Raw genomic sequence first — 26,535 nt, forward strand, 5'->3', positions numbered from 1 at the left:
TTGCTTATGTAGTGTGTGCATATATGTTTCTATTTCTGTGTGCAGATATGTATTGTTAATTTTGGTATTATTTAAATAATTTCCCAGGCATTCCATGATGAATTTTAGAGTTATGTTTATTTCTTTATATCGATTAGTAAATAAATTAGACAAATGTTTAAGAAATTCTAAAATTATTTACTTAAAATTACCTTATAGTGCAGAAGTTTAATAAGAATTATATAATATTAGTTCCAAAATATCATATTTGTTTTTGCACATATATTTATAATCTCAATATATACATTCTTCTAAATTACCCACAGATTAACTTTTGACGATTATCAAAATCCTGATAAATTATTAAACTTACTGAGAATAAGTTTTACCTATAAGATTTATGATCTAAAAATAAAAATAAACTATTAAAAATATTTTTTTTCTGTAAATGGAAATGCTACCTAAGTCACTTGTGTAGTATGACTATACAATTTTAAGGTTTTTTTAATTTGTGTAAGTAACAACAAGTATAATAGACATTTCTAATGTTTTGTTGTAGGACAAAATTTACTTGCACCATTAAGATACCTGATTGGGTACTATGTCATACAGAGTTCTCTAAAGAAACTGAATCAACAGGATATTAATGTGTATGTATTCATAACATATATATAGATAGACATCTATTCAAAACATATACTGATATATATGTTTTGACTGACGAAATATATACACACACATATATGTATATAATATGTGTGTGTGTTTAAATAATCCTATACATATCTATTCATCTTATATACAGTATATTTATACCCATATATATAAATATATAATCTATAAAATAATTATAGATATATTTTGGGGAATTTCATGCACAGTGGTAGCTGATGAGTCTGAAATTTATAGGTCAGGCTAGTAGGCTAGAAATTCAGGTAGGAGTTGATGTTTCAGTCTTATGGCAAAATTTCTTCTTCTGGAAACTTCAGATTTTGCCCTTGAGACTTTTAACTGATTGGATGAGAACCACCCACATTACAGAGGGTAATATTCTTTACTCAAAATCAACTGATTTCATTAGCACACAATCCATGTTAACCACATGGACAAACAACCGTCACAACAATGCCTATATTACTGCTTGATTAAATTATTAGATATTACAGTAAAGCCAAGTTGACACACAAAACTAAATACCACAGGTACACATCTATGAATGTAGCAAATCAAGATTGAATTCTTAGTTATATATATTTTTTCAATTTCACTAAATTATATTTATTATATGCTAAGTATTTTCTGCAATAATAGCAACCAAGTACACAGAGGAAAACTTTATACTAGTAGCTAATGAATGGGTACCTGATTTTTCAGATATCAGAACAAGCTGCATATAAAACATAATATCCAAAAGCTTTAAACCAAGTATGAGTTCAAAGGTCAATACTGCCACTTAGTAATGTTCTTTGAACAGTTTATGTAATCTCTTTCTGAATTCAATACCTTCAACTAGAAAATAGTTAGTAATATGCCTGGCACATATGTCCAGCACATCATAACCACTCCCTAGAAAGTTAGTTTGATATGGTAAAGTATTTTGTTGTTTCAGTTGCATTTAAGATCACCAAAAACGATGTTTTTGTTATTTATAACCCATCATCTTTCTGTTATTCAATCTCCTACTCTGTCTTTTCTAAATGGAGTGGATTTTAATAATCGGAGCATTTGGTTTCCTCAGCACAAATTCATTCTCTGTATAAAGAACTTTCATATCCTTAGAGGATATTAATTGTTGGTTTTGAAAGAAACTGAATCAATAGGAGGACAGAACTAAATAAATTTACATGCAAAATGAAGGACCAAGAATAAAGTGCTTGAGGAGGCTGAAGGCTGGAGCCAAAAGGCTGGAGGCTAGGGAAAGTTGAGAATTTGAGAGAAAAAAAAAATTAGAAGGAAGCAATTTTGGCAAAGAGAAATGTTTAATATGAATTGTTCTCCATTATTATACAATATTGCCCCTTCCTCTAAAACACATTTTCAGTAAAATTCACACTTTCTGATTTGTCTTCAAGAATATATTTTATTTTAGAAATGAAGACACTCCAGATTTGATGCCAGTGGTAATAATGATCATAATAACAGCTCCTCCTGAAAAAGCCACACTTTCATTTTTATGATAATCATTTGGTCCTTGCATGAGAAGAATAAGGGTAACCAATAAAAGAAAAGAGTGTTTAAATATAAGCTTGACTATATATATAAAGAAATAATGTATGTGACAGGAGACATTTCAGGTGAGTGGAGAAAAGCTGGGTTTGTTCAATACTGTCTGATGAGATGCTGAACTCTTTGGGGAGGGTGAAGGCATTATACTAAATTTCAAAATGGATTATAAGTGTCAATATTTCTTAGCCATAATTATATGAGGAGATAATTCCAGCACTAGAAGGTCATGGAGTTTTTTTCTGTCCTGTTTATTGACGTGCCCCCTCATTCCTAGAAAAATAGCAGGCACATGTTTGGTATTTAGCAAATATACATTAAATTAATTAATAAACTCTATGATAAATATCTTAAAGCATAATTTTGTCAGAGTATTTATCCTACTAGCCAGGGTTTCTCCTGCAGCAATTTTCTTCTAATAGTTCCAGGTATAAAGTAAGTGGTTATTGACTAAAACAATTTCAACAGTTAGAGTCCACCTCTACCCCATATTACCTAGAAATAATGCTTCTTTACTTTCATGTTCAACATTTCTAAATAATCCTGCGTAAACATGCTATTCGGTAAAACCTAAAGAAACTTTCCAAAATTTATGGACTTCAGAGGGAATATTTTTGTTGACCTGTAGATAATCGGGACACTTAATTAATATCATACTCCATTACCAGACTAGTCTAACTTTTAGTGAAAACTTAAGAAATGCACTTAAAAAGATCATTCAGAGTGGATGCAAGTTTTTAAGGTGTATTTCATGGAGGTGGTACATTGAAGGTCTCAAAGAAAAAGAGACTGTCATTGGTGTAGAGAAGAGAGTAAAGCTTTTCAACTGCTGGGCGTAAAATGAGAAATGGATAATTAAGGATTGAGTTAAAGTTAGAACTTTGCGCTTTCTCTGGGGGCCTCAGTGGAGGAAGTGAGGCTGAGCCTTCAAGGCCTGACATCACTTACAAGGAGATTCAGGGAAGCCACCCTGCATGCTTTAGCAGCAGCAATTTGGCTGTTACCACTGTGAGATGAAACAATTTTTGGAGTGTGCTCAGAACCAGGGTTCTTAAAACTTTGTGAGGGTTTCAGTGAGATGCTGAAACACTGCAGATTTACAAATGGATTAGCCTAATCAAGAAGTCCAAATTGAAAGAGATGAAAATCATCTCTCATGTCCAAGTTAATTTAGCATGAAAATATAATTGATAGTGAAAGTAGAAAGTTAAAACCACCAGTTAAACGTCACCTCTATCACTAATAGCTTCCTCACTTCAGAATTGCAATGCAAGAGAGTATTCTTACTATGTAGAAGTTCATTGAAATGGTAGTTTGGGGCTTGGTAAATGTTTGTGTGTCCTTAAATTAGCTTTGTGATATTATATGTTTGCAAATTAATATGAATGAAGTGACTTTCTTCCCCTCTTCCGACCACCAAAACAAAACAAGACAAAACAAAACCGTGAGTTGGTTTGCTTGTTTCATTGTATCTATATGGAAGCTTCTTGTTATTAATTATATGGGGTATGAATATTAATTTAATATTACATATTAATCATACAGAATATCCACATAATTCATAAATAACTCATCTTTATATTTTATAAATCATATATATTCATAATTATACATAATGAATTAACTTATAGGGAATTTTGAACCTCAAGATTTTTTTAATAATATACCATGAGTAATGCATAAGACCAAAACAACAACCAAAAGAACTCAGATAATAATTTATGACAATATTTATGATAAGGAGTTTCCACCACACAAAGCAAGAAGAATTGCTGGCACATTGCAACAAAAGTCATATAATATTGCTTATGTGACTTCATAAAAAATACACGTATAACTTTATATAATTTTAATATATCTAATATTCAAATATAAAATGCCATTTTAAAAATCACTAAAAGAACACACTGAATTTCAATTTGCATTATATTTTTAGACACTATACAAAGATTGTTGTACCTTCTTTTTATCTTTCTCGGTTATACATACATGTTTTTTTAAACCAAATTTCTTTGCTCCTTCAAGAAGGTAGAATTAATTTTTCACATTCTCTTGTTTCTGGAGACTGTCATCCTCTATGGATTTATTGCTGTCTCTTACTATCACTTAGTTTTCTTTTCTGTTGATGAAAATGGATATTTCCCCCTAGGGCAAACATGCCTATTAGTGATTTTATTTTCATGTTATATTAACATACTAAATCCAGTATTTCAAAATAACTGAAGTAATTACAAAACCAAATACTTTTACTCCTAAAAATTGTGCAGTAACCATAGAAGTTTTGCCAAAACCACACAGAAATTATAATGTCTATTTTTTTTGTTTTAATGAATAAGTTCATGAATATAAAAGAAAACATAATATATACTAATTATAAATATTAACAAAGACACAAACACCCAGTTAACCCAACAGCAAACTTAGGATAGAACATCATATTTTGAAGATTCCAAGAATCACTCCAGGATACTGTTGATCCTCCCAGAAATAAATAATAACTCTAATTTTGAACTTATTGTCCAATACTTAAATATGTACCCCCACAATATAATATTTGCTTTGTCTATAATCGAATTTTATATGCATGAACCCTACTGTGTGTGGGTATGAGGTTATACCAAATTAGTGTTTACCTTGCTATTTAACAAATTCATATTTGTTTATGGAAAAGATCTCCTGACAACTTTAGCATTAACCTAAATCAATGCTAATGTTTTGAGAAAATTTTCTCATTAGTCCACACACAAACATTTGCAAGGTCCACTTGGTCGCATGGGATGATATCCCAAGTTCATAGTCTAAGGATATCTTGAGTCTTAGTCTTCAATTCTTTCAAGTTATACTTTTAAAAAGCATAAGAAAATAATAAGCTAATTTAGAGGTAAACTGTAACCCACACTGAGAGGTTAGGAAAAGAAGTAGTAAGAAATATTACAGCCCTAATATGAGTGAATCAGATGATGATTCCACCTTTTCTATGGTACAAATGAACTGGCTAAATTCTGTAACCATCATCTAAACCCAAAAGTTTTTATTTTTTAATTTTGTTCATTAAATTCACTGATTTTATTCCAGCATTGAATTTAATTTAAATGATTTATTTATTAGGCATTTTAATATTTCTGAATGTGCCTCACCTTCTAGGTCCTGTGGTAGGTAAGCACTGGACAATCATATATGAGCTTGAGCCAAAAAAGTAGACTTCATCATAGATCTTGCAACCTTGTATTAGAGAAAGAAATTATCCAAGCAATTACATAAAAAAATTATATATATATATATAAAAATATTATTGAGTTCTGAACAAAATCTAATTTAAGGTAATGGTGTAGCAGTATAGTGTCTACCACTGAAGATGAACTATGAGAGCAGAAAACCATACTATTTTCCTTCACTGGTAACCTAAGGTATAGAGAAGTAAAGTTAGCCTTTGTTTCTAATCATCAATTTTTTTTAGTCACCAAAAACAAACACATTTTAAACTAGCTATATAGTCTTAGTTATTTCTTGGGCTTTAAAAACCAAATTAGAAGAATATTCATTATCTAAATAATTCATATGAAAGAATAAAAAAAGCCAGCTCTAAGGCCCTGGTTAGACAATAAAAGAAAAATTTTTTTAAATTGTAATTATTATGTCACTGAAGACCAAATTTTTATTCAGACCTTCACTTCCAATAAACTTCCATTTAACAAATTTCTGATTATGTCTAACTAAGCATTACATAGTGTGCAAAATCAAGTAGAAATCTGTAATTTGGAGATAATGACAATAATGAATAAATTATATTTACTAAGACAATACTAATTGTAGAATTAGATGCAATAATTTCTTAATATCAATTGAAAGCTGGACCATAATATACATAAACTGAAAACAGTTTATGCACTCCTCATCTATAATTAAAATTCTAAGAATTTTCTTTTTTTCCCCATTTTTCCATTACTCTATTCTTACTCCATTGTTTGAGAGGATCCTATAAGCATTCAATTATAAAGGCACCTTTTTAATTACCATAAAATGATTTATCTATGTGGTGTTTTCTTTTTTTTTAATTACATGGTTTTGAAATCAATAGATCCATGTTATTCTTCTGCAGATTCTAATGATAATTGGTCAGATGACTTCAGTAACAATATTACATTTCATCAACTCTCAGAAGTTGATAACTATAAGACTTCATTTATTTTAGCATTCACTTTCATAGTCAAGTCTCAATGTTCTCTGTTCTAGAACAGCAATAATTTTGCAAAGATAGAAATGAAGACAACCAGTAAGGCATATTTTTAAATGTGTACTTCTGAATGTGCTAAACATTGATAAAATGAAACATTAATTCTAAGAGAACATCTGTCTGATTACACTGATGGTAGTCAGAACAAGAAAGGTGTTTATGCATATAATTCTTGTCCTATAAATGAAAGAGTTTCTTTAGTTGATAATATTTAGACGCTTCAAAATAATAATAATAATAATAATAATAATGGTAAACTGGAAAGGGAATGCATTCAAATGGTAATTCCTGATGGCTTTCTTAGATTGTCTATAGGATTGTTCTCTGAATGATAAAAAGGAAAGTACATAAAAAATGGTTAGCCTTACCTGCTATAATAAACAGGTAATCTCTGCCCATAAAAGTAAATAGAACAGACACCAATTATACATACTAAAGGCAATACAGACCTATAGCTTGAATTAATATCTGTATGAAATACTTGAACAACACAAATCAGTTCACAACATAGGAAAATTTATTTTAGTGTAAATCAATTCAAGAACAAGATGGTTCTGGGAATTTGTAAATTTTTTTTCAAATCCGAATTTAGTTGAGAAAAATATTTATCAACTATCTACTATGTGAAAGATAACCAACCAAGGACTGTAAAAGTAAACCATAAAATTCAAGTATTTTTCTACAAGTAGCCTATAATTTGGCATACATGAATAAATAAAATTTGGATTTAGGAGTTAGATATGGACAGGAATATAGGAATACATGAATAAAAATTTGCCACTGTTCAAGATTTTATTCTGTGAAGTCAGGCAAAATTTCATTATAATGCATTGTATTTATTGTCAACATATTTCATAAGCATTAATTGCATGTTATTTAAAAATGAAAACATAGAAGAGGAAAGAAAAATATTATTACTGTATCATTTAATTATAAAGAACAAAAGCTTGGAATAGAAATACTAATATTAGTAAAAATCATTGTAAATCATACAACAGAAGCTATGTTTTAAAAAGGATGAGCAGAAATAATGCAACAGGTTTAATAAGCTACTCTATATATAAAAGATTGAGGATGGAAATGTAAGAAAAAAGCTAATGGCAAGAAATATATTAAATTGCTCACATTGGTTGTGCTATATTAAACAAAATTATTCTAAATAAATGAAATGAAAAAATAACAAATCAGAGATCAAAATGAATGCAAAGATGAAGTAGGAATAAATAAGTGTGACTAGACAAGTGTTTAAATGTTTAACATTAAGAAAGTCACTTCAGGTCAGCTCTGACATGTAAAGAGATTGGAAGTCATAAACCTCGTCTTTACAGTAATCAAAATCTGAACAGATCTGAAAATCAGATCTTTTCTTGGAGTTAGCAGTGCACTGAGGTCATAAGGCAAACTACCATTCCAGAATCTGAAGAAACAGGTGCATAGAGAGATACAGCCTTGATCTGTTCCTGGGGAGCAAACACCCCTAGAGCCATACACCTCTAGGAATGTTCGAATGGTTCTATTGATGAAGTACTGGATCAATATAGACTACCATGAGAGCGAGAAACTCCTGGAAGTCTGTAGTTTAAGCGGAATTTCCACAAGTTCCTGGGTTTTCCTGCTAGGAATTCTACCAAGCTCCCAAACTGAAGATACAGAAAAATCCCTTCAGGGTTCTGGTAGTAGATTCTGGAAAGAGAGAGCTGCTGTATTCTAAAAGGTACATTCTTCTTCATAACACCGAAACCATTGGATGGCATAACTGTAGCCCTCTCTATTTGTATCTCTCAAGAGGCTCTTCTCATCTGTGTGGCCACCCCTTCTTATTACTTTCCATTTTTATAATTTGCCTTTTACTACTAGTTTAATTTAATGGAGATTTTGAAGAGATGCCAAGTAAATGTTTATGCTCATTTGCCATTTTGAACTAACTCAAATGTTATTCTTTAAAATGTAATTGTGCTGGTGAAATACACATAAAGAAACCTAACAAAACTTATAAAATTATAGAGCATGGATGCATTTTATAATACATAAGTTATATTTCAATAAACTTTATTAAATCATTCAGGTAACAACAGCCTTAGTAGGATAATTATTAATATGCCTTTAGGATAATCAATTTATCAATATGAATAAATTGGTTTGGAAATTAGCTTGATAAAATAATCACTTTTATCTTCTCAAAAGACCAGATTGATAGATAAAAGAGAGCTTTCTCTTTGAGAATGAGTAAAGAAATTTATTTTTGAAGGTCTGAACAAGAATGATAACTGATCCCTTAGATTATGCATGGTCACTCATCCACCACAGAACTCAACACTCTGGCTCTGTCAATATAACTCTGGGAAACAGTAAAAGAAGTAACCAGAGCAGCCCCGGTGGCTCAGCTGTTTAGCGCCGCCTTCAGCCCAGGGCCTGATCCTGGAGACTGAGAATCGAGTCCCACCTCTGGCTCCCTGCATGGAGCCTGCTTTTCCCTCTGCCTGTGTCTCTGCCTCTCTCTCTCTCTCTCTCTCTCTCTCTCTCTCTCTCTGTCTCTCATGAATAAATAAATTTAAAAAAAGAAATAGACCAGTTAGACCAGTTTGCTGTACAAAGACATAATCTAACATGAAATGCTCTAACTTCTAATAAGTAATTTTTAATTGCCTATGAAGAGGCTTTCCTTATTAAATTAAAATTTTCTAGGGGGCGCTTGCGTGGCTCAGTCAGTTAAGCATCTGCTTTCAGCTCAGGTCATGATCCTAGCTAGGGTCTTGGGTGAGCCCCTCCACATCGACATCAGGCTCCCTGCTTAGTGGGGAGCCTGCTTCTCCTCTCCCTCTCCCACACCCCCTGCTTGTGTTCTCTCACTCTGTCAAATAAAGAAATAATATCTTAAAAAACTAAAATTAATTAAAAATTTCTACATCATATCAATGGAAAAATTGTTCATCCTTCATGAAATGCATATATCACCCTTTCACAAATACTATACAATCCTCTCTCAGTTTATTTTATAACAGAAACCCCTGTGATTTGTTTGATATCAGAACCCTCTTTTTAAATACATGACATATTCAATATGGTTTGATTGGAATTGATGCTTTCATCCACAAGGGAACATACATGACTCAGACTTAGCCAGTTATAATACAGTATCTTAATAGTCATCTTTGCCACCAATTTGAAGGCTTGAAAAAACAGAGAATAAGATGGAAAAGAGAACAATTTCTTATGATATCATTAGCATTCCTCAATCATGACCACCCAAAGCCCCCAGAACTGCCCAGCTAAATGAGTTAATATATCTTTACCTAATATATCTACTCTGAGTTGTGTTTCTTTCAAATAACAGCAAAAAATTGTATAGATATAATCAGTTTCTTTATTAAATAATTTTGTGAAAGGTGTGTATAATTCTTACACACCTTTGTGTGGAATATTTGGAATATTAAGAGTAAACATCATAATGATCTAAGCAATCAGTTTCATTTTGTTTTATCTAAAACGATTTTTTTTTGTTTGACAAAACTACACAATTCTTCACTCCCCCCCCCCAAAAAAAAATAACACTTGTATATATCCTTTGGAGTTAGTTTCCTACCCAACATTCTTTCTTAAATGATAGCTTTTAAGTAATATTCTTTAATTTAGCTAGTGACAAGAAAATTTTATATAATGGAATAAAATGTTGCTTTATTTTAATGGTTACTAATTGAAAGAGTGGAATGAAAAGTTAACTATTATAGCTGACTTTTTATCAGTGCCCAACTATGTCTCCTCTGTTAAGTGATCACATCTTGTCTTTCCTTGCAGGAGATTGTAACCCTCTTAAATCTGGGACCAGCTGGCTGTTCTGCATCCTTGGCTCTCATAAAATATATATTAATTTGTATTTTACAATGTGGAAAACTCCACATAACCATAAAGGGGGACTGCTAAGTGTTACTTAATAGTCAAATTTTTAGCAAACAAGTCATTAGATTAATGCACACTCTTTGATGAATAAAGGATAGTGTTGTTTGCTAGCCCAAAATAATATGAAAATATAATTTTCTCTTTCCTGAGTTTTTTATTATCATGTGATGAATTTTTTTTTTGCACTTTTCTACATTCTAACTGGAAGTTAAAGTCAAAATTCCTTTAAAAGTAGCAAATGGAGGACTCAATTAAGCCAGTTGGTTGCCAACTCGATACTGAACTTACTATTTCTGATTCCTTGGAAAGTATTTTTTTCATCAGAACCACTGATGAACTTAAACAACTTCAAGAACCCCAGACACATTCACAAGCAAAACAGCAATTTGATCAATTAGAGCTAAGCAAAAATAAGTGCTATGTTTCCTAGAATTTTATTTCTTATCTGTGTATAGTGAACCCAACGTACTAAGTGAGCACTCTAAACTTCCCTCAGTTATCTCAGAACTCTTTGACATGCTAGCTGGTTGTCACCTCAGTCTCACAATTAATAATGTTGTAAACCAAAACAGAGATTGTTTTTAAATTGTCTCTTTAGACATTGCTAATAAGAAGAGGAATTGTGGAAAGGCAAGCTCTAGATAACAGATATCTTTATTCTTTCAGGAGAGAAAGAAATCTTTCCAAATACCTTTCAAAAAGAACATGTGGGTATATCTCTGATATATAGCTCATCCTAGTCTACTTGACAATTTAAGAAGGATGACTGGAAATTAATTCTTTCAGGATTGCTCAATTGGAACACAATTTAGAATATGATATTACTGCTGCAATTAACTGATCTTTCACTTTGAGGGGCAAATAAATGCACCATTGATTTATAAAGCATTAGCATTCTCAGCACTGTTTAGACAATGGCTCTCATCCACTTACTGAATTCACTGAGATAAAATGGAAATATGTTCTGTGCTTAATGCTACTAACATTACACAAAGAGATTTAGATTTGATTACAAGAGTAAAATATAGGGTGTTTTAGAAATAGATCTCTTTGTTTCTTATACACCCAAAAGAAAAATGTTTGCTTTACAAACTTAAATTATCTAGTTTATCTAGTTTAAATACCCTGGGAATGGATAAGGGGAAAAATAAGTGAAGCAGTATTATTATTAATAATATTTTTTTTTACTTTTTCTAACATTCTTAAGGAAGTAATAGTTAATTACTCAGGAGTATTCTATAGTTTAGTATTTGGGAAAAGAAATTAGGCAGTCAAGTTATGGGTCAGATTTGATAATGATTATCTTTTATGAGTTTTTACTATGTACCAAATACCATTTGAAGGGTTTCACTCACATTATTTCATTTATGTAAATGTGTAATATTAGTTAATCACTTTCAAAGCAACTAGGGTCTTGGTAAAGGAAAACATTGTTATGGCAAATAGGGAGAGAACACAGATAATAAGTAAGTTTGAAAATAGATGTTGAAAAGTCCAGCATTCTTCTAGGATGCTTAAAAAAATTCACTTTTTTTCTTTTTATGTAAAAATGTGGACTGCTAAGGAAAATTGTCACCATATAAAAGGAAAATACACTTCTTTAAAACAATTGCATAAATAACCTAAGGTAAAACAAATTCTCAAATATTTTTGAAAAAAATTAAGAGTGTATCTTTCACATACATTGTTTTAAACAACCAAGAACTTGATTTCAAATCCAGTATCTGTTTTGTTTGTTTGTTTTTAATGAAACAAATCCGGTAAAGAAAACATTATTTTATGATATGGGAAAGTATCATGAAAGTACTCTATCTTTTTTGAAAGAAACTTATCACTTCTTTGAAGGGAATTTTGATGAGTTCTGAGGGGTTACAAATAGTGATCTCAAGAAGTTGATGTTTCAGTTGAGAGGATAGAGCTTAACATGATGAATTTATGAAACATTGTATAACTACTCAAGATATGTTACAAGTGAGAATATAAGAGACCGCTGACTGCAAATGTCTGAGCAGAGTGCTGTGGGTTCTGGACCAGCCAGAAGTTACTTCACAGTATGAGTCAAAGTAAATTTCAAGGATAGATAGGAGGAGAAAGAAAGAAAGATAGCTTGGTGTAGGGGATCCTGGCAAGGATATAAGTTTATAGTATTATATTTTATTTTTCTTAAGGTTCTTGGTTATAGCAAACATACCTGAAATTTGTGAGCTACTAAGTGTATTTGAAAATTAAATAGAGCTATACAAATGCATATGTATATATATTTATATATATATAAATTCAGTAGGTATATCATTTGATTTTAAATAAATAATGTTTTGCTATATCTCATTATCATATCTGATGGATTATTTTGTTTTGTAAAAATAATTCGAGGAAAGCTCAATTTGAAATATACCAGTTTTCTTGTTTTAAAAGAAATGTGATTTTTATATACAAAGCACAGAGTTTGGCAATTGCCTTCAGTCTTTAATATTTATAATAGTCCATAAAATTTCACCCACCATTCATGTTCCTTGAATAAATTTGTAAGATTTCCAGCTCTTATTATTAACTGTTTTTTTAACTTCCATTTAATATTCTAGAACTGCATAAAGCCTCAAGTTTGAAATAGTGTCTCAACTAAAGTAGGAAAATGCTTTTATCTACAGCATATACATACTGGGTGACTAGAAGAACAAAAAGACTAAAGGACACACTAGGCTTAAGAGCTCGGATTAGGGGAGAACACTGCATGTATACCTTTTTGTTCTTTTCTACAATCCCTTGGATATCTGAAGCATTCTATATAAACTATTTTTTTTCTGACTCTGTTTCCCTTTTTTTTTTTTTTTTTTGTAATTGAGAATTGATTAAGATTGAGAAAAATGTCTGCGTAGTCAGCAAGGAGAGAAAACAAATCAATAAAATTTTAGTTTCCTTATAGAATGAATCACATCACATTGGAATACCAACCAAAATTCCATACTTCTGGATTAGGCAGTAAAACAATAAAAATAAAAAAGGGGATAATATGCAATCCGATTTTAATTTCCCAGAGCTAGGAATCAAAGCTAATAATACAAAGTAAGGGTATTGGACTTGAAGTCATCACACTTAGATTTAGACTGGTTCAGCCATTTTCTGTTGTTTTTCTTTTTTTCACCACTGAATGGCCCAAGTCTGTGTTCTCATTTGCATAATTGCACATCTCACCAATTGATATCTTCTTAGTAATTTCATTGTGGTTATTAAATGAGATAATGTCTGTAAGGTTAAAATGTTAGGTATTCAGACAGAAAGAAGCTTCTTTAAGGCAAATGCATAGGTAAGTGAACATCATCTTTTTGTACTTCTCTTGTTACTAAAATTCAACTTTGATTGTCAAAGTTATTTTTATCTCAAGTTTTCAGAGTTGAATTATAGTATTTTTTGTGTTTGTTTTTTTCTATTATTTTGTGTCATTTATTTATTCATTACATTGTTTTCCTCTCAGAACATTTATAAACCTAGCTAGTGAAAAGTTCAATACAAGTAATACCTCTATAATAATTAATTTTTATATTGTTTTGATAGCAAGATGTGAATTACCACCTCCTCCATGAAAGATGATGATTTAGTATCCTCACACTTCTTTCATGTTAATTATGCATGTAAGCAAATTATATAAAAGTAGAAGTGGTTTTAAAAGGCCCTGGGAATGGGCCTGAGGATGGGAAGAGATGATGTGTGAATGCATTGCTTTAAATTATGTTTTTCTGTTTTTTTAAAACATTTTTTCAGCTGCATATTTTACTTTGGCAAAAATAAAATCTAAAAATAATATTTTTTTTTTTCTGTAGAGAACACACCACCAATGATCAGGTAGGTTGAACCCTGCACTTAAAATATATGATATGAAAGGGTCAATACTCTGAGACACTTGGTGTGTATAGATAGGGAGGAGGGCAGTCTTGTTTGGACATTTATTTACAAAAGGATAAAAACTGTTGTGAAGCTTTACTATTTTGGTCTTTCCTAATCTTTAATCTACTCAAAAATAGACAAAGGTGGAAGGATATGTAGAGATACTTAACTCAGTTCAATCATTTATTTATTACCTACTATATGTTGTGTGTTGTATAGCACTGGATATTAGGGACACAAAGATGAAAAGTTCCCTGCCCCCTAAAAACTTAATAGAGAAAAATATGAGAAACTATATACATTGTCACTTTACCATCTGCATTTCATGTTACATTCAGAATCCTACGGAAATTTTAACTTCTTCATGCCAGAAGGAGTAGGGCAGAGGGACACTGCGTTAGAGAAGGTGGTCACATAAAGGAGAGCACGGGTGTTAGGGAGATGAGTAGTACTTGAGGAATGAGAAACTGACAGCCACAGGAGAAGTAAGGGAAGTATTGAGAACGGGAAAGATGGAGGCTCTCATTTAGTAGCAACTTTAACATATTCAGAGGGAAAAAGAAGGCCAGCATAAGAAGTGGACAGTCAGCCGAGAGTGGGATGAGAGGAAGTCTAAGAGGATGGCAGGGCCCAGGCTTTTCAGGGCTGTGGAGGCCATTAAAGGACTTTGGATATTACTCTAGGTGCAACAGACAGTTACTGGGGGAGGAGTGACAGCTTAGTGTTCTTGGAAAAGGTGACACTAAGTATAGTGAGGGGAATGGATGGTGTGAGAAGTGTGAGAGGAGAGATATACATTGAAGACATATTGCCTTCAGTTTGCTGTATGGTCAGAACCAGCCGATCCTGTGGTAACAAACACCACCAACATCACAGTGACTCACAGCAACAAAGGCTTGCTTTTCACCAAATATCATTTCTATTGTGGGTTGCTAAGGCCTCTGCTATATGCTGTCACCATGCTCAGGTTGGGATCCAAGCTGATGATGTGTGCATTCTCTGGAACACTGTCACTATTTCAGAGGAAAAAAAGATGAAGTAAAGTATAGTGTTCTTTTAAAGTTTCTGCTGGTAAGTGGCAAGGCTCACCACTGCTCACATTTCATTTTTTAAAGTAACCATATGGCCAGACCAGGTGAGGGAAATGGATATTGATCAATAAGAAGTACTGTCCACTACACCAAACAAGAAATGGTGGTGGCTTTTATTAAAGTAAAGACACTGTTATAGAAAGAAGTGGAAATATCTGAGATATGTATTTGAGGCTAGAGCTAATAGGACTTGATGATGAATATGAGAGCACAAGGAACAGGCAGACTCGAATATGGGTTTTTTGGCTTGAATTTCCATGCAGATGGTAGTGGGTCCATTAACTGAGATGGGAAAATATGAGGGGGTTAAGATTAGAGGTTGGCATAAAATATGAATTAGATTCCATCATGTCCATTAAGGACATGTCCATCCATTAAGGACATGTCCATCATGTCCATTCCAAATAACTGGAAAGATCATCTTATATCTCTCAGATCTCTATCTAGACCGATAGGTAATTTTCAGTTCTGATCTCTTTTTTTAGCTCCACATTTAATATCTTAATACATACATATGTATATATACATATTGATAGTGTATTATCATGGCATGATATGTAGCATATCATTACATATCTATCTGTGCATATCATCGGAATATGGGATCTAGACCATGAAACTGGATGAGCTCACTAAGAAGACAATTGATATAGACAAGAAAGGAGGGCTCAGAAAAAAACTCCCAAATCATACACAATTTACTGGTAAGGCCCAGGAAGAACAATAGAAAAGAAAGCTAAGTGGTGGTAGCCTTCAGTTAAAAAGTATGTCCAGCTGGGTGACTATAGTTAACAATATTTTTTTGCATATTTGAGCGTTGCTGAGGGCAAACCTGAAAAGCTCTCAGCCAAAGAAAAGGAAGATTGTAACTGTGTGTGGTGGCAGATGTTAACTAGACCTACTGTGGTGATCATTTCAAAGTATATATAGATAATCAGATTATCATGTTTTAACTCCGAAACTAATATACTATTATAAATCAATAATATCTCAATTTTTAAAATGGATGGAAGCCAAAAGAAAAGCAAGAGGAAAGCATGTCAGAAACAAAGGATAAGGCCACTAAGTGAAAACACTGCTGTGACCCCAGAAATGTGAGAACAGAAAATAAGCTGCTGCATTTGGCAGCATAATAGTTGTTAGCAACTACGACAACAGCAATTTCAGTCATTTGGAAGGAAAAGTTTGATGTAGATAATGTGGATACACTCGATGTTAGATGACATAAACCCGCAGGCAATATCTGAATCGATGAGATTGGATTAACTCATCCTTAAAAAAATGTTTAGTGGGTGAGAGCAAATGGAGCAGAGTTTAGAAAGCTGTGAAACACCAGTGTTTAAGAGGAAAGAAGGGGAAGATGAAGAGACAAACAATACGAAAATAGAAGCTAAGGAAGAATTAAGAAAATTAAAATAGTATATTATCATAGAAACCAAAGGAGTAGAAAGTGTCAACAAAAACAGAGTAGATGAAAGTGTCAAAGTGAAGCTCGATCACATAATGAATGGAACTGATCATCAGTGCAATCTCAGCTAGTGAAGACTTTCAGTAATGAGGCATATGTCTACTTTGGTTGTGTGGAGAATAGGATTGGAGCCAGCTCTCAGTACAGACAAATGAGATGGAGTAGGTCAGTAACAGCTAGTCTGATATTACCCAGTGCTGGAATATAGGGCAGGGTTGACGGTGGGACTAACATCCAATGGCAAAATAAGTTTAAAACACAAACAAAACCCACAATCTGGGTAGTGATATTAAAGATGCCAATGTTAAAAATCAATAGGGCAGGGGGAACAAATGAGTTTGCAGGAAAAGATAAGATTAGGATAAGATAAATACTGAGTCAGAGTATTTCTTATATACTGAAAAATCCTAATATTCTGGTCCTGTGAGGACCAGATCCCTCAAAACTGATCCCTCTCACTGTACTCCATTCACTGCCTTTCTCTGCCCATCTGATAATGTATCTTTGTCCTCCCAAAGATGGGTCTTACACATCTGGTAGCTCACTGAATTCCACCCAGACTAGAGCACAGGATTGCAGAGGATTGTAATTGCAAATAGAAAATTGAGGCTGTCACGTAAAAAGCATTGAAGAAACAAACCAAAAGGTATTAATTTGACTTATTAAGTGTGCATAGGTGGGTAGAAAGGACACATCCTTGGCATCCCTGGAAAGATTTAAATGTAAAGGTAACAGAGAAGGAACTAAATAGCAGATAACAATAATGAGAACTAAAGATAAAGGGCACAGATAGGGGCACCTGGGTGACACAGTGGGTTAAATGTCTGACTCTAGATCTGAGCTCAGGTCTTGATCTCAGGACAAGAGTTTAAGCTCTGCTTTGGGCTCTACATTAGGTGTGGAGCTACTTAAGAAAAAAAAAGTAAAAGGCAGATATAGAAGTTAAATATTAAAATTAAGTCAAAATTTCAATCAACTGAAATTGAGTATAAGTGTTAAGGGATAGACCCTGAAACATGTATGTATGTGATTAGATACAGAAAACAGGGGGAACCCTGGGTGGCTCAGGGATTTAGCACCTGCCTTCGGCCCAGGGCATAATCCTGGAGTCCCACGATCGAGTCCCATGTCAGGCTCCCTGCATGGAGCCTGCTTCTCCCTCTGCCTGTGTCTCTGCCTCTCTCTCTCTCTCTGTGTCTCTCATGCATAAATAAATAAAATCTTAAAAAAAAAAAAAAAGATACAGAAAATACATGAAGAAAGAACACGGAGGATGAGTACAGTTATAATGAGAATATTAATACACACTGTGATATGGGGTAAGTAAATACAAAATGTTTTAAGATATTCACTCAAGTAAAAAGACGAAAAATGTAGCAGAAAACTTTAAGTCCCGTTGCAAAAGCTTCTTATCTTGATGAAGTCCCAATAGTTCATTTTTGCTTTTAATTCTTTTGCCTTCGGGGATGTATCTTGCAAGAAGTTACTATGACTGAGTTCAAAAAGGGTGTTGTCTGTGTTCTCCTCTAGGATTTTTTTTTTAATATTTTTTTTCAATTTTTATTTATTTATGATAGTCACAGAGAGAGAGAGAGAGAGGCAGAGACACAGGCCGAGGGAGAAGCAGGCTCCATGCACCTGGAGCCCGATGTGGGATTCGATCCCGGGTCTCCAGGATCGTGCCCTGGGCCAAAGGCAGGCACCAAACCGCTGCGCCACCCAGGGATCCCTCCTCTAGGATTTTGATGGAATCTGTCTCACATTTAGATCTTTCATCCACTTTGAGTTTATCTTTGTGTATGGTGAAAGAGAGTGGTCTAGGGGATCCCTGGGTGGCGCAGCGGTTTGGCGCCTGCCTTTGGCCCAGGGCGCGGTCCTGGAGACCTGGGATCGAGTCCCACGTCGGGCTCCCGGTGCATGGAGCCTGCTTCTCCCTCTGCCTGTGTCTCTGCCTCTCTCTCTCTCTCACTGTGTGCCTATCATAAATAAATAAAAATTTAAAAAAAAAAAGAGTTTAAAAAAAAAAAAAAGAGAGTGGTCTAGTTTCCTTCTTCTGCATGTGGATGTCCAATTTTCCCAGCACCATTTATTGAAGAGACTGTCTTTCTTCCAATGGATAGTCTTTCCTCCTTTATCGAATATTAGTTGACCATAAAGTTGAGGGTCCACTTCTGGGTTCTCTATTCTGTTCCACTGATCTATGTGTCTGTTTTTGTGCCAGTACCACACTGTCTTGATGACCACAGCTTTGTAGTACAACCTGAAATCTGGCATTGTGATGCCCCCAGATATGGTTTTCTTTTTTAAAATTCCCCTGGCTATCCGGGGTCTTTTCTGATTCCACACAAATCTTAAAATAATTTGTTCTAACTCTCTGAAGAAAGTCCATGGTATTTTGATAGGGATTGCATTAAACGTGTATATTGCCCTGGGTAACATTGACATTTTCACAATATTAATTCTGCCAATCCATGAGCATGGAATATTTTTCCATCTCTTTGTGTCTTCCTCAATTTCTTTCAGAAGTGTTCTATAGTTTTGAGGGTATAGATCCTTTACATCTTTGGTTAGGTTTATTCCTAGGTATCTTATGCTTTTGGGTGCAATTGTAAATGGAATTGACTCCTTAATTTCTCTTTGTTCAGTCTCATTGTTAGTGTATAGAAATGCCACTGATTTCTGGGCATTTATTTTGTATCCTGCCACACTACCAAATTGCTGTAGGAGTTCTAGCAATCTTGGGGTGGAGGCTTTTGGGTTTTCTATGTAGAGTATCATGTCATCGGCGAAGAGGGAGAGTTTGACTTCTTCTTTGCCAATTTGAATGCTTTAATGTCTTTTTGTTGTCTGATTGCTGAGGCTAGGACTTCCAGTACTATGTTGAATAGCAGTGGTGAGAGTGGACATCCCTGTCTTGTTCCTGATCTTAGGGGAAAGGCTCCCAGTGCTTCCCCATTGAGAATGATATTTGCTGTGGGCTTTTCGTAGATGACTTTTAAGATGTTGAGGAATGTTCCCTCTATCCCTACCCTCTGAAGAGTTTTGATCAGGAATGGATGCTGTATTTTGTCAAATGCTTTCTCTGCATCTAATGTGAGGATCATATGGTTCTCGTTTTTTCTCTTGCTGATATGATGAATCACATTGATTGTTTTACAAGTGTTGAACCAGCCTTGTGTCCCGGGGATAAATCCTACTTGGTCATGGTGAATAATTTTCTTAATGTATTGTTGGATCCTATTGGCTAGTATCTTGTTGAGAATTTTTGCATCCATGTTCATCAGGAATATTGGTCTGTAATTCTCCTTTTTGGTGGTGTCTTTGTCTGCTTTTGGAATTAAGGTGATGCTGGCCTCATAGAACGAGTTTGGAAGTATTCCATCTCTTTCTATCTTTCCAAACAGCTTTAGTAGAATAGGTATGATTCCTTCTTTAAACGTTTGATAGAATTCTCCTGGGAAGCCATCTGGCCCTGGACTTTTGTGTCTTGGGAGGTTTGATGACTGCTTCAATTTCCTCCCTGGTTATTGGCCTGTTCAGGTTTTCTATTTCTTCCTGTTCCAGTTTTGGTAGTTTGTGGCTTTCCAGGGGAATTCGCTTTCCAGGAATGCGTCCTTCATTGGTTGAAATCCAGTTTTATTCCATTTCACCAAATGGTTATCTAAGGGAAATGATTATGAATAAAGGTCCATATAATAAATAATCTAGTATTTTAAACTTATAATCAAAATCTATTCATTAATTTCACAGAAAGTACTTTGCAACAAGGAATATTTTTTTGATCATAAAACATACTTTAAAGGCCAAATCTGATTGTGCGTATCATTACTATTGTCCCTTCTGGGTTCTTTCTTGATGCTACATTCCATATGAGAAAATTGCTTGATGTTGAATAAAACTAAATGGATACCAGAACAATATCTAAGCATTCAGCTAACTTCTATTGAAATGTATGGTGCTTTTTGTTGCCTAAGTATTGACATGGCGATAGAGTGTATTCCAAGTGTCCTTCGTACTCAGGTGGAATCACACTATGTTACCAACTCTTTCATGTTATCCAATCATTATGCAAAACAAAACAAAACAAAACAAAACAAAACAAAAAAACCCTACTTTAAATGCTTAGTTTGGGAAAAGTCAAAGACCAGGGAAAAGAACCAAGCAAATCAGTTTTCATGGGGATTAAATGCATGTTTTTATTCCTCTTTTGGTGTATTCCGACTGAGCCATATAAGATAAGCATAAGTTATTTATTTAAGTTAATGTCTTATAGCTAGCCCAGGTTAAAAAAGATGAAGATTTGGTTTGGAATATTTTTTTGATCCATTTACATAAAATGTCAACAGAAGTAATGACAATCTCATGAATCACTGGAGTATATTATTTGAGCACATGAGGAAGGCATTCGATAAGTTACTGTATTCTGAAAGTTGGTGCACTAAATTCCATTAGAACACAGGGATTATACAGTAAATGACAAATATTCTCAGAGTAAATGACAAATAAATCAAACCAAATTAATTTTTAATTACTTCAGTATTTTGCTTATTAAAAAATGGAAATTGAACCAATTAAAATTGCTTTTACTGGAAAGTAATGCACAGGGAAAAAGGAAATGGAAAATAACAATCATATTGGTTAAACAATAATATAATATAAATTTTAATTTGAAAATTTTAATTTGAAATTTCTTTATTGCCATTTAGTAGTCAATAAATATAGTATTTGGGGCTCTGCACCTAATTCCAACATGTGGAATAGGGGTTTTCTCCCCACACCACCAAGGAATGCATGGGACACCAGCTGAGTCTCCTACAATCAACTCAAATTCTGATGCTATCTATTTGGAGACAGTATCAGATTCCACAATTGAAGGGCTCAGCCCCACAAGACCACCCTTCATTTCAGACTCCAATCATAAGTCCAGGTAATTAGCTGTGCTTCTGACTGTCTATAAATCAGAGGTTCCCAAGGCCCCCTCTTTGGGTTCAATTAATTTGCTAGAACAGCTCACAGAACTCAGGAAACCTGTTCCCTCACTAGATTGTTGATTCATTGTAAAGGATATAAAAGATATGAATCAACAGCCAGATCAATAGTCTCAACAGAGTGAGGTCTTGAACAAAGGACTCTTTGTCCTCCTGGAGTTTGGGGCTTAGCATGATAGCACAAGAAACCTGGATGTTCTCCATACTTCCACCTTTTGGGTTTTTATGGAGCCTTCATTACATACACATGATTGATTAATTCTTTGGTCCTTGGTGACTGATTCAACCTCTAGCCCCTCTCCCAGCCCCGGAAATCAGAGGATGGGACTGAATGTCCACCCCTCTTTTGGGGATTGGTTTCCCTGGCAACAAGCCCCCATTCTTAGGCACTTTCCAAAAGTCACCTCATTAATGTGAACCCAACTGTGGTGGAAAGGGGCTTATTATGAATGAGAAGGCACCCATTTCACTCTTAGGATACTGAAGCATTTCTGAGAACTGAGAGCCAAGAGACCAAATATTATAAGAAAAGATGTTCCCACTGTTCTCATCACTCAGGAGATTCCAAGGCTTTGGGGAACTGTGAGCCAAGAACTGTGGATGAAAAGCAAATATATGTGAGAAATACATATTTTAGTCATTTAAGTGACCCGGTATAAATCACAATGTCATAGTTAGTGATTAGTTGATTTTTTGGTGTTTCATTAAGTTTTATTATATAGAGATGTATTTGAGATATATATGTGTGTGTGTATTTATTTATAATACCTTCTATTAGATTCAGAATTTAGAGGATAAACTCTGTAAAAGCTAAACTATGTCCAAGTGTTTTTTCAGAATCTGTTAAGTGCTTGATGCATACAACTTCCATTGTACAATTTTGGTGTTGCCTGAAGTCTGACTTCATCTGACACAAATAGGAATAAGGAAACAGATCAGGGATATGGAGGGTTCTATGATTCCTGCTCTTTTCTTTTGGCTGCCATACTGCATCTAATGGGGACCCTTAGCCATCATTATTTTCATATACCTAGAGTTCAGAAATCGTGCAGAAGTATAAACCATGGCACTAGTAATTAGGTAAAACTTGCAAATTATTGTGGTGAGACCATGGCTTTGGCAAATGGGTTGCATCTTTCGAAATGAATTGATTTCCATATAACACAATACTTCTGTCATCTCATTTTCCAGTGTGGTGTCCAGTGTTTCAACTGTTGCTATTTCAATGAAAAATGAGTATATTAACTGCACAAGAATTCTCATTTTCAAAGCAAGCAAGCCTCACCTCGCTAAAGCCAATCCCTTCATTTACCAGAAAACACCAGAGAATAGAACTAAAAAAGGATAGAAGGGATGATTTGATATTTTGACATCCTACTTTACTCAAGATCTAAGATGACTAAAGATCTGACAGGAAATAAAACAGTTTTTGAAAAGTTGGATAAGGTGACAAAATTGAATCAGATGATAACATTTATAGAAAGTAGCATCTTCTGTGAATGGCCATTTACCAGAATGGATTGACTAAATTTAGTGAGCATGTTCAGAATATAAAACAATGAAAAAGTAGCAAATGCACAGAAAAAAAATCTTATGAAGAAAATTTGGGATAATTTTTGAAAATATTTTTTAGTACACTATTTCTTTTAGCATTTTGGGCAAGGCATGTACCAGGAAAAGACATCAAGATTTTCCCTACTTAAAAAACAGTGATAGGATTTTCCCTTTTACTTGCCACAATCTGCAGATGTTGGAGAGTACAGAAGTCCCTCCTCATCCATGGTTCCCTCTCCACAGTTGCAGTTTCCAGGAGTCAGCTGTGGTCCAGAAGCAGATGATTCTCCTCTGATATATCATCAGAAGGTCATTAGTAGCCTAATGCTACCACATGGTGCCCATGTCACTCACCTCACTAGATCTCATCAGGTAGGCATTTTATCACCTCACATCATCAGAGAAAGGAGAACCAGGACAGGAAGATATTTTGAGAGAAAGACCACAGTTACATAACTTTCATTACAGTATAGTTATAATTATTTTATTTTATTATTATTATTTGTTGTTTGTGCCTTATGTATAAACTAAACTTTACCATAGGTATTATGTATAGGTAAATAACATAGTATATATTCTGTTTGGTACTATCTGGTGCTTCAGGCATCCACTGGGCATCCTCGAAACATATCCTCTGCAGTTAAGAGGTGACCACTGTATGTTTCATTTTGCATTTTACCTTGCAACTGGCAAAAAAATATAACTATCTGTTCCAAGTGTATAAAACTTAGGTCCTTAGTCAATAAGCTCTTGTTATACCTGCACTGTGTGCCTAACAGAGAAACACACAGCCCCACAAATAGTAAAACTTTAGTTAAGTAGAATGTTTATATTTCTTAGTAAAATAAGACACCCCTCCAAATATTTAAAATTTTCATTGGCAAATGAGATCTCTGTATTGCTAAAGGGTGATTTCTCTAAATATCAACTTCTAAGATTCTAGGAATGTAAATATGTAAGTTGACTTGATTAAATGGAACTTGTAGTGATTGATCCCATTGTTCTACATACTTCCTTCTTTCTTATAATACAAGTCAGGAAAAAAGAATACAGTAAAATTTGCTAATTCCTGCCCAAACTAAATTAAGAAAATCACGGCAGTTCTTCAAGAAATTTATAATTTGCACAGGTAAAAGAAAAGAAAGAAAACATGAGCAGTAGAAAAAACTATATAGAAGCAGAAATGGTTTCACAAAAAAAAAGTGTAGTTATTAAAAATCATTCTTGGCCCTCTGGAGCCCGTTTTATTTATTTATTTATTTTTTTGTATGCTTTACAACCTTCTCTTTTTTAATCAATAGAAATTGGGTTATTCATATTTTATTCTAAAACTGCTTTCAGTTGACTTTGATAATGTGATAACAGAAGGTAAGACTCCTGTGTGTGTTGGCATTAATAAAAACGCCTCAGAAAGATTAAAAAGCTCCTGGAACCACCAGAATAAAACAACAACACTGATGGAATGAAAGAATATGATAGAAATTCAAGAACAAGGAGTCCTGCCTGTGATCTCTTAAAATCATACTCAAATTACATCTGCTTTTAGGACAGATTCTATTAAGAAGTAATCTTCAGCAAGGTAGAAAGTGATCTGATATAGTTGTTAAATGCAATGAGAATTTGGAGAATAAATAAATCATATATTTGCAATGTACAGAAAAAAATTCTAAGTACTTGGAATATATAGGACGTCCAGTTGTGTCTTCACTTCGGAAAATCAAAATAATACTCTCCTTGGCCTCTGAGTCCCTGAGATAGGAATAGCTCCGCTCTCAATCTTCTGTGCTGGAGAGTTTGACCTGAGGATAAGACACATACTGCTTCTTCTGAGCTTTTTAAGAAACTGCGTGAGATCTTTTGTGGCCTGCAGCAGAATCTTGAAGAAATGCTTTGAGTGGCTATGAAAGATTACAGAGATTAAAGAGGACAGTATAAGACACATTAACAAAAAGAGAAACGATGACATGATGACAAAGAAGGACATTTTTCAGTAATTCCATGAATAATAAGTTTCAAACCCATTAGAGGGATCTTCTTGTGCAAATGCCCCTCCCCCCATCCCTGATATCCGTGGCAGGAGGCAGAACCAATATAAAATATAGAGAAAATAGAGAACAAGCATATAAATAGGCTTTGGTCTCAAAGGCTCTATTAGCCTGAGTGGGCCTCCCAGATAATTTTGTGGTCTAATCAGCAAGCCATCGAAAAAGACTGGACTCAAAAAATAAATAAATAAATAAATAAATAAAAAAGAAAAAGACTGGACTCAGAGTTTATAAAAGGTAGGCAAGTAGATTGATAACTTACCCTTCCATTTTCTGAAACTGGTCACCTTAGGGGCCTTATTTATTATGGATTTTTTTCCCTACCTTTGAGCTATATGTCATTGGCTAAAGTCAAATCTCCATATATCATCCCTGTTTCAGCCAGATGGTGTTAAGGAATTAAGGTGAAAAGAATGTGGGTTCACGGGGCACCTGGGTGGCTCAGCCAGTTAAGTGTCTACCTTAGGCTGGGGTCATGGTCTCAAGGTCCTGGGATCAAGCCTGGATTTGGGGTCCCTACTCAACAGGGAGTCTGCTTCTCCTTGTGCCTCTGATCTACCCCCTGCTCATGCACGTGGGCTTTCTCTCTCTCTCTCTCTCTCTAATAAATAAAATAAAATAAAGTCTTTAAAAATTTTTAAGAAGAATGTGGGTTCACAACCGGAGGCTCACTATAGAGCCAGAGGTGTAGGATAAGGGACAGGTAGTAGGAATTCATTACACATAAAGTAGTGCCCAACATGGTACCAAAGGCTGTGTTCATGCATTTCAAGAATAAGGAGAAGGAGAAGACAAAGAAGAAGAGATGTCAAGAAGAGGAGAGGGAAAATGGAGAGAGTGGGAGGAAGAAGGAAGAGGAGCTAAGAATAGAACTGTCAAAGTTACAAGCATGAGATGTTAGGCAAACACTGTACATGTCAGGGAGAGCATAATGATTTCCTTAACCAAGAAAGGCAACTCAAATCAGGGAGTAGGGCAAAGGCTTTTGCCTCCATGCAATTAATAGAGCTATTCACTGAGATTTCCTGAGTCCTATGATAAGTGCATGGAAAAATCATAGATAATAGCTTTTCCGTGTGAATTGGGAACTTAGAAGTCAACAAGTTTAACCTCCTGTTAGATGCTATGTACCTATCAGGGATTAATCTTGCAGCTTAGTTATTGGAACAAAGAA

General features: G+C 34.1%; 1 long non-coding RNA gene across 1 annotated transcript in view; it reads right to left on the reverse strand.

Annotated features, from left to right (window-relative positions):
- Nucleotides 1-3,874: 3,874 nt before the first annotated feature.
- LOC140609554 (uncharacterized) overlaps nt 3,875-26,535 on the reverse strand; it is a 48,045-nt gene continuing 25,384 nt past the window's right edge. The window contains exons 5-8 of the long non-coding RNA XR_012011360.1: nt 24,991-25,214; nt 23,671-23,704; nt 5,340-5,424; nt 3,875-4,347 (exon numbers count right to left, since the gene is read on the reverse strand). This is a non-coding gene — a long non-coding RNA (uncharacterized lncRNA). The remainder of the gene's footprint in view (nt 4,348-5,339; nt 5,425-23,670; nt 23,705-24,990; nt 25,215-26,535) is intronic.

This window comes from Canis lupus, chromosome 18, assembly GCF_048164855.1.
Source record: "Canis lupus baileyi chromosome 18, mCanLup2.hap1, whole genome shotgun sequence".
NCBI lineage: Eukaryota > Metazoa > Chordata > Mammalia > Carnivora > Canidae > Canis > Canis lupus.